Source organism: Diorhabda sublineata, chromosome 4 (assembly GCF_026230105.1).
Source record: "Diorhabda sublineata isolate icDioSubl1.1 chromosome 4, icDioSubl1.1, whole genome shotgun sequence".
In the NCBI taxonomy this organism is placed as follows: Eukaryota; Metazoa; Arthropoda; class Insecta; order Coleoptera; family Chrysomelidae; genus Diorhabda; species Diorhabda sublineata.
In genome coordinates, this window is record NC_079477.1 from 7,425,347 (window position 1) to 7,445,543 (window position 20,197).

The 20,197-nt window shown below is 31.9% G+C and overlaps 1 protein-coding gene across 5 annotated transcripts in view; it reads left to right on the forward strand.

Annotated features, from left to right (window-relative positions):
- LOC130442438 (muscarinic acetylcholine receptor gar-2) overlaps window positions 1-20,197 on the forward strand; it is a 144,749-nt gene that overhangs the window by 54,122 nt on the left and 70,430 nt on the right. Inside the window, exon 1 of one of the 5 annotated variants that reach the window (XM_056776548.1) lies at window positions 14,265-14,381. The exons of the other annotated variants lie outside the window; for them this stretch is intronic. The gene's annotated coding sequence lies outside the window, so the exon portion shown is untranslated. Of the gene's footprint in view, window positions 1-14,264; window positions 14,382-20,197 lie in introns of those variants that run through there. 5 annotated transcript variants of the gene reach the window in all.

A 20,197-nucleotide genomic window follows, 5' to 3' on the forward strand; every position in this document is an offset into this window, starting at 1 on the left:
ATTCATACCAAATCAACGAATCTCATTAGTAAAAATCACAAAATATTTCATTTTCGTCTTTATATGAATTGTTATTTGATAAAAATTACCATATCAGGCTCTAGTTATTTAAAAATGGCACGATCCAGTAATTTCGAATTACCTGACATATCTTCACATTGAAAATTTATACAAAATACTAAAAGAAAAATTACGTATTTCAAAATTGATGTATGAATATTTGATTCTGTACACTGGACTATTCTATTAAAAAGGCGTAGAAGAAATAAGTCGATTGCTTCTGACAGTTTTTCAATAATTTCACCACTTTAGATTTAGATTGACGTCTCTGATAGGCACTTATTGATTAAACTGTTATAATATACCTCGTACAGAAAATTCCACTTTTCATGCCAATTTAATATAATTACCAAACAAAAAAATTCTAATTTGAACCATAGGTTTTATATTAAAATACTTGTCAATAGTTGTAATGGAATTAAGATAATAAAAATTTGGAGAAAAATAAAGTACATCTGTACCCTGTAAGTTGAATTGTAATTTTCATAGTTTTATGTTTTTATAAAATAATTAGTGGCTTTAGAATGTGCACTATAATGGTTGGGATTCTTTACAAAAATTAGGAATCGAAATATGTATTGAAGTCATTAAAAGAAAATGTAAAGGTCAAAACGTATTAAAGTAGACCTATTGAAATATCCGTTTCTTACTTTTTCCTTCATGAAAAATAATTTCGTAGAAGATCTCTTCAGGAACTTGGAAGAATAAATACATAAGGTCTTTCTTATCAATTATACTTCTGGTTAATCTCAATAGGGCGATAACAGCCGTGAAAACGATATATTTTCTTCTCTTCTTTCTTTTAAAATTGATAGTTAATTTGAAAGTTACTTTCAATGATAGTAATAAATGGTATCAGGAATGGCCCACCAATATTTCGGTTTTTTGATATAAAGAGGTGTCTTTATTCCTGAAGTAAGGAGAAGTATTCCAAAATAAAATCTTTCAAAACAAATTCATTCTTTTTTAAACTAAAAAAATACAAAGGCTAAAAACAAAACAATTAAGGTGAAAATAGTTTCCCAAACAAATTTTTTCAAAGAAAGATCTGTACTATTCAAGAACCTTATAAATAAATTTATGAGATATTGTATTACTCATCGTTTATTATATTTTTAGTTTATCACATTCTGAAGATGGCAGCCGCAAAATCAATATATTTTTCTCTTTGTTTTTTTTTTGAGACCCATAGTGAACTTTATGAGCCTGACTCCCTTTCCTAAGCTATAACAGCGATCCATGATATCAAAAATGGCCCATTATCAATATTCTCCCTCATTAGAATAAAAGTAACTCTATTTATTGAGTATAGAGAAATATTTAAAAATTATGACTCTCATAAGAAATGGATTCTGATTTTAAACCAAGAAGTTAGAAAGTTTAAAGTCTAGAAAATTTTTCTAACTTGTATTGATGTACGAGGAGTAGAAGTATCTTTATGTAAAACAATACTTCTATTTGAAAGGCTTTAGCCCAACCAATATAAAAGCTGGTCCAGATTCTACTCTAAGTGAAACTACTCCTTCGTTATCAACAGTGAAATATTGGGTAGCAGAGTTGGAACGAGGCCGTACGATCTGCGAAGACCAGCATCGCAGTTATTGACCAAATGAGGTGACAACTCAGAAATGTTGAAGAAAATACACAAAGCGGATGATCGTCGACTAAAAGTGCGCGAGCTAGCAGACATAGTAGGCTATCCCAAAAAGTATGGGATATCACATATTAACTGAAAACTTGGACATGAAAAAGTTGTGCGCAAGATGGTTTTCGCGTTTGCTCACAATGGAACAAAAACAGCGTCGTGAAGATGTTTCCATCGAGTGTTTGGTGATATTACACAGAAAAAAACCGCTGTTTCATAACTATGGAAGGAACGAGGATGGACTGAAAACGGACAACCAGCTCCAAATATGACAAAGACTGTTCCATCTGAAGGCAAGGTCATGGAGACGGTTTTTTGAAATTATTGACTTTAACGTTTCAGCGAAGAAAGCAATCAGAAAAGGTCTCATTTGGTTAAGAAGAAAGTGTTGATTCATCAAACCAATGCACCAGCTCACACATCCGTTATTGCAATTACCAAAATTAATGAATCGAAGTTTGAATTACTACCTCAAGCACTCTATTTGCCAGATTTAGCCCATTCGGATAATTTTCTGCCACGTAGCCATTGAAAAATGGCTAAGTGGTCATATATTTGCAGCAATGAAGAGGTGATGTCGGCAGTTAATGGCTAGACATATTATAATAATGGAATCGAACTTATTGAACATCGACCAGAAAAAGAGCTCGGAAATAGAGCTAAAAGAAGATTGCGTTGGAAAATAAAAATATTTTTATCCAAAATTTGTGTTTTTTCTTTGTTGGATCAGATACTTCTGAAGTCATCCTCGTATCCGTTCTGATACTGCAGTTATCAGTCAAAATACTACATAAGTTTTATCCACGACGATGCTTTAAATATTCAAAGCTATCTTGAATAAAACTTTTGGTTGGTTAGTTTTCAAATCTATAAGAAACTTTTTGAGAATAGACACAACAATTCCAAAGTCTCCAGTAGCACATATTTCTATCTGCTCTGTTGTCTTTTTATATCATAATGAAAGACGGTTTTGTCAAGTCAATTTCTCTTCTTGAGTTTTTTTAGTTTTTTAGGCCATTTGATGAACCGGAAAAATTACATGAGACAAATAGGATGAATATATAATTTGAAATAGGAAATGGATGAAACTGTACTTCTACTCTAATCTTTGTCATGAGAATAAACTTACTGATACGATGAAAATGTCACTATTAGGTTATCTAGAAGATGGTTTATTGACCCCATTCATATACATTGAGCACAATTAAAGTCAATTTAGTAAATACAGTCAGTGACATAGGTACACATAAGTACCTCAATATCATAATTGTCCTAATTATAATATATAATTGATTATAATAACTGAATATGATTTCTTCGAATTATTTTTTCGATTACTGAAAATGATTCACTAAGTAGGTCTCCTTGTTCCTTCATTTTACAGTTCTCCATTTAACTAATTCGTTAGAAATGGTCATGTCGAATATCAGGATCGCTGTTTTTTGCTATAATTTTCACTAGTTTCTTTCCGTAACAAAGAAATAGTTAAAAATATTATAGAGAGCACTTCACGCTTTCATAATAGTGACATAAATTTTCTCATCACTAATTTCATTCTTATACCAAAAATTATATTTCTTTCTTCTCAATTCTATTATCGCCTACTTATTTCTCACTCTTATGCAAAGGATACAAAAAGAATTTTGATAATCCTGATGAATCCAATCAGGATAAACAGATATTTTAATCGAATTGTTACTTTATCATCAATCTTGACAAGGGTGCAAAGTTTAAATTAAATCTAATCCCCCAAAGTAGGACAAATTAGAGGCTCAGTTACAAACCTTCCGAACATACAGGTGAAACTAATGAAAGCGTGTTGAAAATCTGTCAATGAAGTTTTCACATTGCTCGAAATGAATTGAATTTGACATTTTTCAATTGAAAAACGAAATTATATTCTCTAGTTCATATTTCTGGTTAGTCCAAGCATTTGAATATAGAAAGTACTTTTTTTATTTTGATCAAAACTATTGACCAAAAGTTCAAGCTCTGACCACATTATTTCAACATTAAAAATATTTTGAAACCGCATTTTATATGAAATAATTGTATGAACATTTTATTATAGTCACTTGTAATTTGGCGTATCATGGATGCGCGTTCGCCATAATTTTAATAAAATCCTTACCAATAATTTTAGTTCCGATGTATCAGACTGAGAATCCTACAGTTTGCAAGTGGAAATAATTTATTTAAAGAATTCTTAAACAGTGTGAGTCAACTCTAGTGAGCAAATTCTTTTAAACACGTTTATTCTCCATTGGTCATAATAGTTGACTAATTACTACAACGTTTTTATGTAAATTTGTGTATAACAAAAATTTAGAAAAGTCTTCTGCTTCTGCCAACAGAGATCAAGAACTTATAAACAAAAGTCTACTTTGTAATAGATGATGAATATGATATGGATGATATTTGTTCTTTCTAAGAATCCTAATAGCAATGGATTAACTTCCATCTGTTTATCTGGCATTTTTCGAGGTGTTTGGACTCTGAACTATTAGTCATAATACCGTAGTTGATACCATCGTCTTTTGCTTCGTTTTTATCTGTAGTATGAAATCTTCGGGATATTTTTGCTTACAAAACAAAGAAAACAACAACGTTGACAACGATTCCGTTTATCAGCTTTATGAAACATTTCTATTAGGATTTTGATAACTTCAAAACAGTTAGAGATAAGTACAAGGATTACTTATGCACTATTCCAGTAGAGTTCTGTTTTCATGACCTAGACCTTTTAAGGTACTTTTGGCTTTCGAAAAAGGTGGGAGGAAGCTTATTGGACAGTATGGGCTAAAGTTAGTTGTAACCGTATTTATTTTTATGTCCCCAAAATGATGAGTATACCAATCAAATAGTTGGTATTCAAAAATTTGGAGCAGATCCTTGCATGTTGATACTATGTTAATTGGATGATCCTAGATAATATACAGAATATGTGTTCTAACGTGACTCCGTTAGCATTACAGCGAATAGTAGCAGATCAAAATTCAGGTAAGATAGAAATCTGTAACTGAGGCAACTGGTTACGTTTAAGAAACTATTAGCAACAAGAAGCATATTTCAAATATTATTCCAAGCACAATTAGTAACCTAAAGCCCTGGCAAATATACTTGAAAATATATTAGGCAAATACCACAAAGAGAATATAGGAAAAGACCAAGAAAGCTTTGAAACAGATACATCGACAATTGACCAGTCTTCATGCTTATGCTTTTCATGCTATTTATAGATTACGGACGGGTCTATGAAATCAGTAAGAAAAAAATGTATAAGGTAATGAGAAAGTTGAGTACACCAGATAAATTGAGGAAACAAGTGGAAATGACGATTTGAAGAAACCGGGAGCAATGTACTTTGAATTCAACATAGAGAAAGGTGTCAAATAACGAGACCCATCATTAACAATCCTCTTCTGTGTAGTTCAAAAAATTATATGTATAAAAACCCGATGCTTAATTTATTGAAGTAAACATCAATGCCCCGCATATGCGGACGATATAGGAGTTAGTGGAAGAGGTTAGAGAATACATTAAAATGAGAGAAAATTGGAAAACCGATCTTAGATAATTGTGAAGAAATTGGCTATAGAATAGAAAAAGTGTCATTACAACAACAAATTATGACGATGAAGAAAAGAAAATATGAGAAAGAAAGACAAAAGGCAGTTAATTGCAGAAATGATATCGAAAATATTGAACTATTGAACTGTATAAGCATCCAAGTATAACCCATATAATTGAAGCACAGAAAGCGAGATGATTGGGACATATAGAGTGAATCTCAGTAGATACATGGGTAAAACAACTACTAAAAGATAGAAAAGATGGAAAGAAGAGATGAGAAAGAATGAGGAACAAATAGTTGGAAAAGAAAATAAGAAGAAATAGTGAAAGATCTTGAAACCGAAACAACGGGCAGCGTGCGATTGTTTCCGTTGTGATGGACAATAAGAAGCAACTTAAGCAGACACCAAAATATACGTAAATTTCTTCAATTTTCTATGCCTCGGACACTTTCATATATTTTTGTTATTAAATTGATAAATACCGAAATCGGTCGAAACGTCATTGTTATAAAAACTAATTGATTTTTTGATAAAAACCGGAATAGGCGAAAACGGTTTTTTACCTGTTTGATAAACTAATTTTCAATTAGATGATAAAGAAAATAAAAAATAAAGACAATTGAACAACAAAAAATTATATGTGGTTCGCGTGCGTCTATACAACATTTTCTTCACTTTCTAAGAACCTCTTATATATAGAAGCTCAAAAACAAGATGGATATTACTACCAAATAATACATGAATGGCTTGTACATCAACCACTTAGAGAAAAACTGAAAACAAAGTTATCGTTTGGCTGGAAATAATTTTATAACTGTAAGATACTAATACTAATTGTAAAATACTTTTCTAAAAAATATCGGTATTTTGTTATATAAATAATGTTGAAAGTCACATTGCATAATTGATTGATGCATAGTAAATATGTACGCTTTTGTATATCATAAAATGTATTATGCTCTGAATTGAATACTAGCATACCAAAATTTGATTATAACAAATTAGATTTTATCATTAAAACTAATATAGTTTATGAATATTAAATTTTGAAACCATCCGAGTTTGTCATGATTTGTATCATATATCAAACCGAATGAATTATTCATTACACAAAACCGAATTTAGCAATATTTAAATAGTACAAAGTCAACGAAGAGGTAACTAACTATTCCGAGTTTGTTAAAATTTAATTAATACTCTGTAGTGTCAACAAAGTTTAAATCAAATAATTAAAAGAGATGTTTGTGTTATGTGTTCATGACAATTCATTATGACAGTTTTTCGAAGTGACTCTGCTCTATTGAAACGTATAATAATTTAGATATTTTCATAAGATATAATAATCACAGAATAACACCGAATTGCTGTTTTGTGATGATTTATGACCGATATCCTTGCGAAATGAGGAATAAATAAATACGACTTTGAAAGTTGATACTTTTGTTTAGAATTAATTCAACGCAAACGTTTCTAAATGTTTCTTCTCCTATTTTTTTTTAGTTTCGGTTTTTCAGTCATTATATATATACATCTGTTAGGATGTGTTCTATCAGTTTTGTTGTCACCATTTCTTGTCACAATATCAAAACTGCTAGTGATACGGGCAATCTCGACCTAAATGGTTCACTCTAAGGCGCAATGTATTATCACTTATTTTGCATAATTTTGGAACTTGTTAACTACCTAACCAACTTTCCATATTTTTCTCTTTTATTGCTGATTTTCAAACATTTACAACTCAAATGGAAGTTTCCTACTTTTTCTGCTATTTCTTCGATGCAATCTACTGTGCCGTCTGCCAGCATTTTATCAGACAAATCACTGCTAGTTCTCCATTGTTACTCTCCATATCTGGAGTTCCAGTACAATGCCCAGTAATCATATCAATAGTCTTCTGTGTTGATGTGTAGATCGATGTATTTCTGTTTGATTCACGACTTTCTTTCTGCGTAAATTTCTTTTTGATATATCCAGTTTTCAGTCTCTACGACTTCTGGGCATTTTCGTTTGGAAATACATCAGATTCTTTCACCTTCATGATATGTCCATAATTCTTTTGTCTTCAAATGTTGTTCACTTTCAACTGTAGAGCACCTTTTGAAGTTACACCTTTTGAGGTTACACCTTTTATGAACAATTCTATAAGCTATAGCATTGCTTCTAGATTAACAGTGCTGCTATCCTCTGCACTTTCGTGAATACTACTATTTGTGCATCAATCTATATGTGATAGATTCAACAGAAAAAAGTCGAGTAATAGCTCCTTCTTAATAGATATGATACATAGGATATTGAGAATGGTGGTCTTTTCTTTATATAATGTAAAATTGAGGAAGTAGAAATAGTGGAATTGGAACTTTGGAAAAGATATTATTAGCTATGGCAGAAATAACATACGAACTCCACTCCACACGTCTTTATATGGATAGAATTATGTTATTATTAAGCAAGGAGCTTTTTTGGGTCAATTTGTTTAACTAATCAACTGTTTCTTATATATATTCCAAATTATATCGTTTGTGACATATTTCTAGAAATCGTTTGTGGTAGCTCCGTGATATTCAACTCTAAGAATGAAAAAACTTCGGTGCCACGAGAAACAACAACAACAAAAATTTCGTAATTCCGACAAAAAGGCTCAATTATATTCAACTTCTCTTTTTTATTGTAAGAGTTGAATTCGAGCTTTCACTTAATATATAATTACTCGATATGATCTCAGATACGACCGCGCTACACTTATTTGCGTTCTGCTGGAAATCAAATATTTAAATAGGCTCAAGGATTAGGAAAAAGGATTAACTGGAATATGATTAATCGATTAAAATAATCCGGCGCATTCTTCCAAAATCAATATTTAGTTCAACTAGATTGTTAGAGGTAACCGCAATTAAAGAAAAAAAGAAGAAATTCGATCTAAAAATACAAATTAGCCTTTTTATGTGAGTTACCAGTAGCGGAGTTAAATTAGGACGCGGTGGGGCGACTACCCATACTACCCATATATTTACTTGCAAATTCCCAAGATTAAAAATTAAATAAGTAATCAGAATCTTGGTTTTATAAATTGTATAACTGACACATAGATGGATCTGCCATTGTTAAATCCATATGACGTTTATGAAGTACCAGCTTTCAAAAGACTATGGTTAAAATTTCATGACATTTTGATCAGTCACTAATAAGTGACAGCCATTTAAGTGAAGATACTTTTATAAGTTTCAAAACAAAGGATTCAAAACAATTTCGTGTGTTGATTTATCATTGCTTATTTATGAAAAGAAAAATAATGTACTAGCTCACCAATGGCTTCAAAAGTGTTATACGGAGTCTGCTCCATTACCGGTTTGATGAATTTAAACATAGTCGTACATAAACCGATGATAGTGAACGCTCTGGTCGTCCAATTGAGGTGGTTACTCCATAAAAACATCAAAAATGTCCACTAATTGATTCTATTTAATTGTAAATTGAAATTCTGTGAGATACCTGAGACCGTGAAGTTATCAGAATGCAGTGCGTTTACAATTATGTATAAACATTTGATTATGAGAAAGCTATTTTCAAAGTGACTGTCACGACATAGTCGATCAAAAACCTTTTGATGATATAGTATATACTATTTTGTTATCTTTACACGAAAAGAATCAAATTTTTTGAATTTTGAATCGATATGTGGCAATGGATATCTATAACTTCACTCCGGAATCACAACGTTCATCATCTGAGTGAACTGTAGCCGGTAAACCTCGTGCAAAGCATCCAAAGGCCCATCAATCAGCTGGGAAGGTTTATTGGGATGTGCATGGCATAGTGTTCATCGACTATCTCCAAAAGGGAGAGACAATCTCAATAGCGAATACTACATGTACAAAAATGTCAAAGAAAAAACCAAGATAATGCACCGATTCACAAGTCGATGGCAACGATATTTAAATTGAAAGAATTACACTACGAATTGTTTCCTCATCCACCATATAGTCCAGATCTGGCCCCCAGTTACTACTAGCTATTCGCTTGTCTTTAAAAAAATGCTCGCTGGTAAGAAATTCAGCTCAAATGAAGAAGCAATTGCTGAGACTGAAGCCTATTTTGGGGCAAAAGACAAATCTTTCTAGAAACATGGCATCGGGAAGCCAAATATCGTTTTTATTCATCAATTTAGACTCTTTTAAGAGCAGTAATGATTGTATTTCTGATTGTATTGAAGGGTATAAAAAAGATCGATTTTTGGCCATAAATGTGTTTTTCTTAGTTAGTCACACGACTTATTGAGTGATGTGTTAGATTTCGGAGCAGCTACACCTTGTCAAATTCTGTGATGATTACAAATTAAAATTAACTGCAAATTATAGTATAGTAGCCTTATCATAATGTGTTTTTGTTCAAATTGAATAAAAAATTTCAGCTTAAAACATTTATACACCAACAATGTTTTGCTAATATCATTAACTATATCCGTAACAGCCTGTTAATGAGGAAAGTAGTTTTTCTAAGCATAAAATTTGGTATTTAGTTAGCTATTTGCTAACACTAACGAGCACTTCATCTCCACCTCTCCTATTCTGTGAACTCAGCCCCTCTACAGTAGAACATTGGACGTGGCTCCTAGTATTAGCAGTTACGAAAGTAACAACAGAAAAGCATTGCTGGCTTTGTTGGAGGGAAACGAAATTGACAAGGCTTACCAAATATAATTACAGAGGAGGAGGCCAGTATTATCGCATAAATATTATTTTGTTGTCCAGATGGTTGAAACATTAATGATAGTGAATGTTCGCGTACAGAGCACGACATGTATTTCTGTATTCAAGCTCAGGTTTTCAGTTTCACCTTATATTTATTGTATATAGATTTTTTGATGGAATCAACTTATCCTTAATAATTTTCCTTGCTTTTCTTGTATCTTACTTAAATCTACTGGTCTGAATTTCAATTTTAAGTTTCTTCACACAGAAACTGATTCTTTATCTATGTTACTAGAAGTGCTTAAAGCGGATTTTATACTAAATTGTTCCAATTTTCCACTCAAGGTTCTAAAATTATAAAAACAACGAACAATACCAAGAATACCTGTTACAATGCAATAAAGTTAAACTTTCAATACACTCGAATGAAAAGTTATTTCATACGAGACGATCTCTACTTACAGAACTTTGAGTGAATAGATAGACAAAAATAGCATGATCTGAGAACAAATGAGTTACAAGAAGAGAAGATGAAATGGGATGGTATTAAAGATGTCAAGTTGGAGCAATGTTGAAGAATAAGGGTAGAAGAATAGGTCAGCTACTGTTAACATACAATAGAGCCTGAAAGGAAGAAGAAGTATTAATAAATTAGGAAATAGTTATTATTGTTTCTGTTAAAAAAGAGAGCACAATTTTGTATATATTATTCCAAAAGTGTATTTACGGGCATTGGAAAACAGACTGATAAAAGATATAAGACCGCAGTTAGAAGAATATCAGAGCGAGTTTAGAAAAAATAGAGCAAACATGAGTACATTTTTGCAATAAAAGAAGTGATGAGTTATGGAAAAACAAAAAACGTCAAAGGATACCGAAGCTTTAGACCGAGTCCCAAGTTTCATGCTAGTTTTTCTATGAACTCTTTAAACTTTGAATTGGTTTTCTACAATTTTCTGAATGAATAGAATTATTCATTGGAACTAGAGTGAATAATAGAGTACCTTTCAGACACAAAACTTGTATTGAGGTATATTTAAAGAACGCATGAGTGTTAATAATGTAATTTAAGCAATTAGTAGTAGGTAGTTACGCTTATATACACTTTTAAATATTTTCATTTTGTTAGCCATCGAATTATCAATATAGGATTCAGCATCATCGCTAGATTCACAACCCCCATGACTTTTCAGAGTTAGGAGATTTGCTCCTACATTAAATACGATAATCGCAGAAGACCTTCGAAATCCGTGGTCTATATATAAGACCGGATTTGGTAATTGCAAACATTACGCTATATATATTTCCATGCTGCGAAGTGCGAAATTTATGCATCCCCACGGGCTGTTTTGTACATTTGCCAATTTGGTAATTGAAAAAAACAGTGTCCCGTTTGTGGTTCGATTGGAATATCAATTAGAATTGTTTCTTTGAAGAGTTTAAGAACAAAAATAATAAGAGAAAAATAAAAAGATAAAGAATGATAGACATCTTCAAAACTCTCATATTTTATGTCACATCCAATAATATTATTGCAAGTGATTTACTCACAAAGTTCACTCACGTCACTATTGAAAGACATAATTATTAAGTGTGCCAGAAAACGAAGAACGAGGGAAACGATATTAAAAAGGTTTTTTAAAAAAATAATCATTTTAATAGACATTAGGCGGCAGGTGCCAACAGCTACTATAAGAGGGTGGTGAGAACAAGTGGGAGGGTCGTTATTTACGGGTTGTCCATCGATTGATTTTGCATCATTAATCAGGTTATATATGAATTACCTTGGATTAGGGTAAGCTAATTTTACTAGATAGATCGTGTTAGTCAACATTGGAATAGGCCTCGATCAATTTCATATCATTAATAATAACTGGTTCATTTTCTATTTGATTCTATTAGGTACAATAAGCGGAAATCGAATATATATATATATATATATATATATATATATATATATATATATATATACTTAATAGATTGGCTGTATACAGGTGGTTTCGTCTTGCAATTACATTATTTATATATTCTTACCTTTAATTAAGATTTTTACTAAATTCTTATTTTTTGTGCCTCTTTGTACAAACTTAAAATAAAAATATTAATATTTATTTTTGAAATAATCCTTAAAGAAACTCGAATAGCTCAAGTCATTAACAATTTTACACGGTTTTTATACCTTAACTGTTTATTCAAATGAAAAATAGTCATGATAATAAAAATATTCTGTCTAGTTCTAGAAATATTTCATTTATTCAACAATTCTTTCTGAATGAATGAATGAATTCCCAAACGTCAAAATTTATTCAGCTTTCGGTTCGTACAATTCACGATATATTTTCAATTCACATGGTCTATTACTGATGTATTTCAGAATTTTGTAATATCTATCACAGTAACATCGAACGGTACAGCCAAAGCCGGTACTACACGATACGTCCAACGTTTGCGCGAACATTTGTGTTCCGATGTACGGCTGCACATTGGAAGGAAGCTGGAACCTTTCTTACACTTATCTAAAGTAATAAAAACGTGGCAAAAAAGTGATGAACAGTATACAACAGATGTAGATTCTTTTAATAATGTCCACATTATACTGACAGCTTCGATTTTCCATACAAAAACGTAGCATTCACGCGCAAAGGAACAAGAACTGTGTGTAGTTGTACCACAAGTGTAAGTTCCCACTTCGTTCCAATCTTGGTTACTCCTTTGACGCAGATCAAAGAACCGACTCTCCATGTTCAATGTTCCAGTGCAAACGTTAGAAGCGAAAGATTCGTCGAATGACATGCCAGCAGTTGGAATCATTGGACGCATCGTGTGTTACCGGCTTAATACTACTTATATCGGTTCGTCTCTGCTATACAAAACATTTATGATAGTTTCCAATCTCTTGAGACACTCTCAAAAATAGGTCATTTCTCATCAAGTGCTTAAAAAAGCATATGAGTTGTAATATTGAATTTCACCTCAATAGACTCTAAAAATACGTAATTTTTTATCATGCTCATCCGGTATACCAAGTAAGCGTTAAATTCTTTATATTGGACACTCCATTTCGAAACTGTTATCACACAACTGAACATTGATCGATAAATCACTGGTCTAATGACCAAAAAACACGTTTTTCAAACAAATTTCGCTTAATACATCTTCGCCAATGATATAATCAGTGTAACGATTTTCCATTATGTCAATGCCATTTCATAGAATAATTTCCTTGGATCTTAAAATAAGCTTGTGATTCAACGATAAATTCCTCGTTGTAAGATATTTATCTCCTAGGATTTTTTTTAGATTTGGAAACAATCTCTGGGAACTGAATAATTTGGATAATATGGTTTGTTTGTAACAAATGCGAAGGCCATCATTTTTATCGACTCAGTTCTTTTAATGGAAAAGATTTTCTGTTTATAGACTATTTCTTCAAATCGGCTCAATAATATGAAGTATTTGTCACTTGCAATTTTTCTTCCTTTCCAAACAGCTGCCGTGTGTATCACAAATTACAGCGGTTACAACTTTGCATGGGTTACAGTTAAGTTTTCTCGATATGAGCAGTTTTCATTGGATTTGTCCACTCAGAAGAGTGTATCTAATGATAGAGTTGTGTTTCACGCATGGTATTATTTCGCCTAAGGAGCTCCAAATTTGAATCCAAATCACCATTGTAAGGAACCTCTTTAGAAAGAAGCTTTGTTATGCTAAATTGCTTATATAAAATGATGAGATGATTATAAACTCACCCCCATTCAAAATTTCTTTCATGTTGTTCTGTACGGTCATATTTGAATCTAGCATTAGACTCAACGACATATAATCACTTTAATAATTTCTAATAAACTATTGAAATTAAGGTAAAAATTTTATAACTGTCGTTTAAAATATGTTAACTTAAGAAAAAAATATAAAATATGGTTTTTAGTTGCCACTATTTTTAAGTCCAAGAGCTTATTGGATGATTAGCATTGTTTTGAAAAATTTAGTGGGTAGTAGAATGCCGTTTGAATACTAATGTCAAAATGTACCTCTCAATGCCCCTCCTACTCACGGATTTTTATGTTTATTTAATAATCATTAGGCAAAGCTGAAATAACTCATGCAATTCTAATGTTATCACAAATTATGTTCCCCATAAAATAGTTTCTACCTACTAACAGACTTGTTCTTGCACGACTCAAAACGTACTTGAACCTATCGATTTATCATAAAAAATGACCTCCTGTTACAAAAGTTAAGTTGGAAAGAAATATTAGTAGTTTTATTTTTGATTATTGACTGAATTTATTATTCATATACGTAAACTTCGATGGTGTTTCTAGTAAGTGTATTTTTAATGATAACATTGATAGATAAAGTTCAGTTATAAAATCGATTTGAGAGTTACTACTTCAAAGGAATATTATGTATGTAAGTGTCTAATAATAAATTTGAATAGTCTTGTTGAATATGAAATTACGCGAATATATTTCATATTTTGGAAACTTCAGTCTATTGAAATAGAACATTGAATTATGAGGCATATTTTTTTGTCTAAAATAGAGAATAAATCTCGAAATATAAAATCAAATATGATCGATTGGTTTCGCCAGATACCAAATTTTAATAATTTCATTTATTATGAACAGTGACGTATTACTGTACAGCTTTGAAAGGTTCTTAATATGTAATGTGAATCATGAATGATTTCGCAAAATGAAATATACACAGGGCGACCAACATATTAAATGCAATATCATTGTGAATCAACAAATTGCATCTGTCACTATGTAACAAACGTTTGACAGCGTGCCTCTTTGTTCAAAGAGAAGACTTGTAGACTGTGACTTTAGATGAAAAGTTCGTGAGGGTCTATCGGCGTTGGAGCCATCTTTAAATTTCTTGACTCTGCTCTCTAATTTTGAGGTTTTGATGTTGTATTTCAACGCGGTTCTTCTTTACGACAACACATATTACAGCATCAATTGCTAAACTCATGGACTCTTCATCTACTTATCCGCGTATCTTTTTTTTATATTTTCGCACCATGATTCTGCAATAAAATTTTAATTATCAGATTGACTTAACAAAAATATTTCATTTTATTGGAATCGGAATACGTTATAAATAAAAACTATGTTATTCTGCATTTTATTTCATAAAAAATAATCTTAGGCGAGCAATCGTGCGCGTATGTATGAATGTGCCCCTTGTCTAACTGTCCGAATGCATCCCTTTCCTTTGCATAAACTCAAAATACAACTATATACAAATTCTAAATTAGTTTGAGAAATTGAGTAAAACTCAAAATAAATAATTTGAACATTGATCAATAATTCACCATTTTGTCAAAACATGGCACTTCTACTTACAATTACGAACTAAACTTAGATAAAGAATTTACTCACAGCATGCGAAAACACGTTCTGTCTTGTCAGATGATACACCGTGGTGTGACTATCGCGACACTTTAGTGGCAACGTGGTGGCCGGCATATCTATCCACACAAGCAAAGGTGTATTTGTGTGGCATTTAGTTCTTCTGTTATATTGTATGTACTAATGTACCCCACTTGCGAATTGTGACTACTTTCCCCTACTTCTGTCCACACAAAGATGGTGGCTCTCATAATAATTCAAACGTTTTAATAATCTATCCATAATTTATTTGTTGTTCTTGATTTATTGATAATTTTTTTGTGACAAAAACTGAAGTATATTTAACAAAAGTGAAGCGTAAGATCGAATATACAAATCAGCAGTCTGCTATAAAATCTCATGTTCTCTTTGAAGCCTACAACGAATATTTTGATTGACTTGTTCAGCATCGAGACCCGCCATAGACTCTACATGTTGTTGGCAAGAGCCTAAATACCAAAATGAACACACTGTTTACACCACTACTACACCAACACTCACATACACTGTCTGACGCGCGTTTCGATAACCAAGTTATCGTCTTCAGAGATTGAAGGTAAATTGTTTATCTCATTATGAATATCACCAACGGTTCCAGAAATTCAAACTTAACCAAAATACCAAATCAATGACTATTAGTTTTGCATTGTAAATCAGAGTAGAACACCTAAAGATAAAAATACAAATGCTAACCTTGGATTTTCTTTTGCAGCAATTGTACATTTCCAATACCAAAGCCATTCAAAAAATATTTGTATAAAAGTAGCTCATTTCTTAGTTTTGGTGAAAATAATTTTTATATGAGACTTGATATGAGATTTTAATGACTTGGTTAGAGGTTTAAATTCTGCCAAATATGAAACAGAGCTTTTAGGATGAAAACACAGAAAGCAGACTAGGCAAGGAACAATCTCAACGTTCAAGAATATGGATATTGAAATAAAATGAAAGGCAGGATAGAAGAAATTAGCATATCCAGTGGTCCTAGCCAATGACGTTTATTTATTCACATTGATTACAAAAAGCTGTTTTTTCACAAAAAGGAAGTAAATCCTCATCTTTGTCAATCATTCATTTGGTAGGTACATCTGAAAGAAAATGATTATAGTTTTAATAGCTTGCTTGAATTTGTGGAGTATAGCGAATACAATTGAGAGCTGATTGGAAAATAGTGGAATTTATTTATTTATTTATCTGTGCTCATGGGATAGCAGAGCGGATACTAAGCACGGTATTCAACAGTCGTGGCCTGTAAGAAGAAAACGTTGTATCGGAAAACAAATCGTAAAGTTTGAGGCGATTGCTAAAGCGAACAAAACGTTAATGCTCTGTACATTTAAAAGCTTCTGGATACTTAATACAGTTAATTATTTATTAGAAGTGAAAGTTGAAGCTTTGGTTTTTGACGTTCTGCAATTTTTACAACATTGTTGAATTGTAATAAAAGAGCGAGTTAGAGCCATTTCAAAGAAGTAGTTTCTGGATTTTTAAGAAATAACAAAGCTGAACACGGCGAAAAGTTAGTTGAGGAAATGATACCACGGGCTGCAGGATTACATTCATAGCATTCAGAAAAAACAGGAGAACGTTTTGATCAAGATATTATGAGCTTTTAACAACGTTATCAATGCCAAAACGATGAAAACATAATGGTCATTGAGAGAAAGTACTTAAGAACATAAAATGAAAAGTTAATTGATTTAATTGAATTAAGCATTTGTTTGAATGGATTCATTTTCAATTAAAAATTCGAACGACGTTTTGAAAAAAATCATTCTATCGGTCTCCTAAATACAAAAGCATGTCATATATACTTTTTTTTACTGCTTGCGACCTGAAATTTCGACATTAGAGTCAAAGTAAATTTTTTTGACTCTGAGTATCGTTAAAAATACGAGGTCTGGCTATTAAATAACGAGACTGCGCGCCTAGAGAGCGCACTAGAAGGGGGGGTTAAAAACAAGTAATTCGTTGGGTATCTAGATATCTTGTCTATGCACGTTCCAAAACACGTTTCCGTCACTATTATAGTATTTGTGCAGTAGCAATTTGAAATGAACGAGTTTTTTTCTCGTGCCGAAAACCATGTGTAACGAAAAACAAGAGCAATGTATCAATCTCAAATTTCTCGTTAAATTGAAAACAATTCTGACTGAGTGCTATGAATTGTTGTAAGTGGTCTATGGGGACAATTCTCTATCTCGTGTTTTTGAGTGGTATAAGCGCTTTAGTGAGAACCGAGAGAGTACTGAAGATGACCAGCGCCCAGGTCGCCCTATGACTGTTTCAACTCCGAAAACAGTGACCAAAATCAACCAAAGAAACGGTTAGAAAAATTTTACAAGAGGTATTACACATGACAAAAGTCTGTGCGTAGTTGGTACCAAAAAATCTGACTCCTTACCAAAAGTTCTTGCATCAACGGGTCTGCTGAGATTTCCTTGAAAGGTTAGAAAAAGTTCTGCCTTGAAAGGGATTCAATTTGAGTCGATGGAATCGGCAAAGCAAAAGACGGCAGAGCTCCTAAAAGTACTCACCAAAGAAAATTTCCATCACTGCTTCGATCAATTAAAAAAACGTATGGAAAAGTTTATGGCAAGGGTAGGGGAGTATATTGAAGGGGAGCATTCGAATGTAGAATAATTTTTACAATAAAAACCTTTTTGGTAACCAGTTAAGTTATTTAATAGCCAGACCTCGAATTGTTGAGAAATTGTGAAACGTAACTCTTTTTCTGTGAGAATAAGCATAATTTTATACGAGAGATATATAAGATATACAAAAGAGAAATTTTTGCTCTGGGTGTTTCCAACAAAATGACGAAGGAAACTACTCCACAAACATACAGGATGTCACGCACAAGAACCGGGGCTCAAATATGTAGATTGTGGGCTCAGAATTTCGAAAAAAATTAATTTCTCTGCAACTTCAAGTTAAAAATAACAAATTTGGTGCATTGTATGAGTTAAATTATCGTAAGTAGAAGGCGATAGAACCATTATGAGATGTTAATTAGGGGTCACCTAAAATTAAAATTTCAGGTTTTTTTCTGTCAGTTGATATAAAAAAGTTCATTTCCCTACCATGGATAATTCAATTTATATTTAAGGAAAAGTCTAATGATCAAAGACATGTTAGGAAAAAGTCAATAGTTGGCTATGAATTCATACACCTAATTTTACAAATTGTAGTTCTTCTAGTAAATAAATTGTTATATTTTTTCTAAATAAGTGGAAAATTCTCATTCAGCTAACAAGTGAACATATTATTGGTTTTAGATTTTTGTGCACAAAATAGGAGAATAATAAATGTCCCTCAAACAAATTACTCACATTTATTGAGGTCTTGCGAGCGGAGAGACCAATTTTGCAACGATTATTTCCTTGTCCAATCGACTAATGGCAATTCAAAAATTCATATTCACATTAAAATGAAGAGCATGCATAAACTAATGTTACAATTTCAAACTATAAATAAGTTTGGCCAGTTAGGTGGATTGGTAAATCAACTTATCCAATCAAATAATGATCGATAAGACCGACTCAAACATTAATCTTAAACTCATCTTCAAAATGTCGATGAGAGTTTTTTTAGTCATGCAGTCCTTCATCCATAACTGTTTATCTTATTAAGCATTCTGAGGTAGCTATACTAATTAAGAGTCAACTACATCGTGGATACAACAGTTTATTGGTAGCACCAAATTTACATAGTCTTCTATCAATATTCACTGAATGATGGCTTTATCGTATGGTCAAAGGCTGTCAGTATAATGTTACACTAATCAATATACATGTAGTGGATGTGTTCGGCTGTCGATAATCGTATTCCCAACGCTAATAAAGATTTAATACCTAATATGAGTATCTAACCACGTTTCAAAATAAAGTTATTTCTACGATCAAATATATTTAAGCCTCGAAACGTTTTTGTTACATGATCTTTTTTCGTCGCTTACTTTTCATGCACAAGGGTGCGGATTTATTTGTAATGAATTATTTATTATAATCGTCGTAAGAAAAAAGTTTTGAACGAAAATTGAGTGCTAAGGATTGAATTTTTTGGAACGTCATTAAAATAAGAGAGGTATGCTGGTACACATATAACTGTGATAAACATTGCTTTTTGTTTTCACATATTAATGAGACCTCTAACTCCCAATACACACGGAGTAACTTAGAAGAAAATAAACTCAAAAGTGACTCAAGTTCACTTTTTTCAATATATATACTGTTTATTGACAGAAAATATATATGATATAATTACATTGAGTTGAAACATATTCACTTCAATAAACCCATAAATAACCACAGAAACTATCTAACTATCTCTACGATAGTATTTACGTGGTGGGATATTTCATTAAATCAAAACTACATAAATATATAAAAATAATTAAGTTCTTATTCCTAAACTAATCTACGATAACTGTAACATATAAGATATGAAACAAAAAGTGAAGTATAAAAGTTATTTCATATAACATAAAATCATTATTGTATAAATATGACATCACAATCAGTGTAAGTTTTCAGTTCCTTTTAGATAAAGAACTGTCAATTGATTCATGTATATCTTTTCCTCATTTTAACAATGTGCTCCACACCCCCTTTTCAAATGTAACTATAAAAAAAGTAAATTACTATACGTCGAACCAATCAATCCAGTCCAAACTTCTTTTGCAAATATACAAGCTATCATATTCGTCCTTTGCTGCCACATTTGGAGTTTAGTCCCCTGAAGATGCTCAACTCACCACAGAAGACAGCAATTCGACTTATAGACAATCCAAAGTTGACCAGAGGACAGCTTAAAGCATATGAGGAAGGT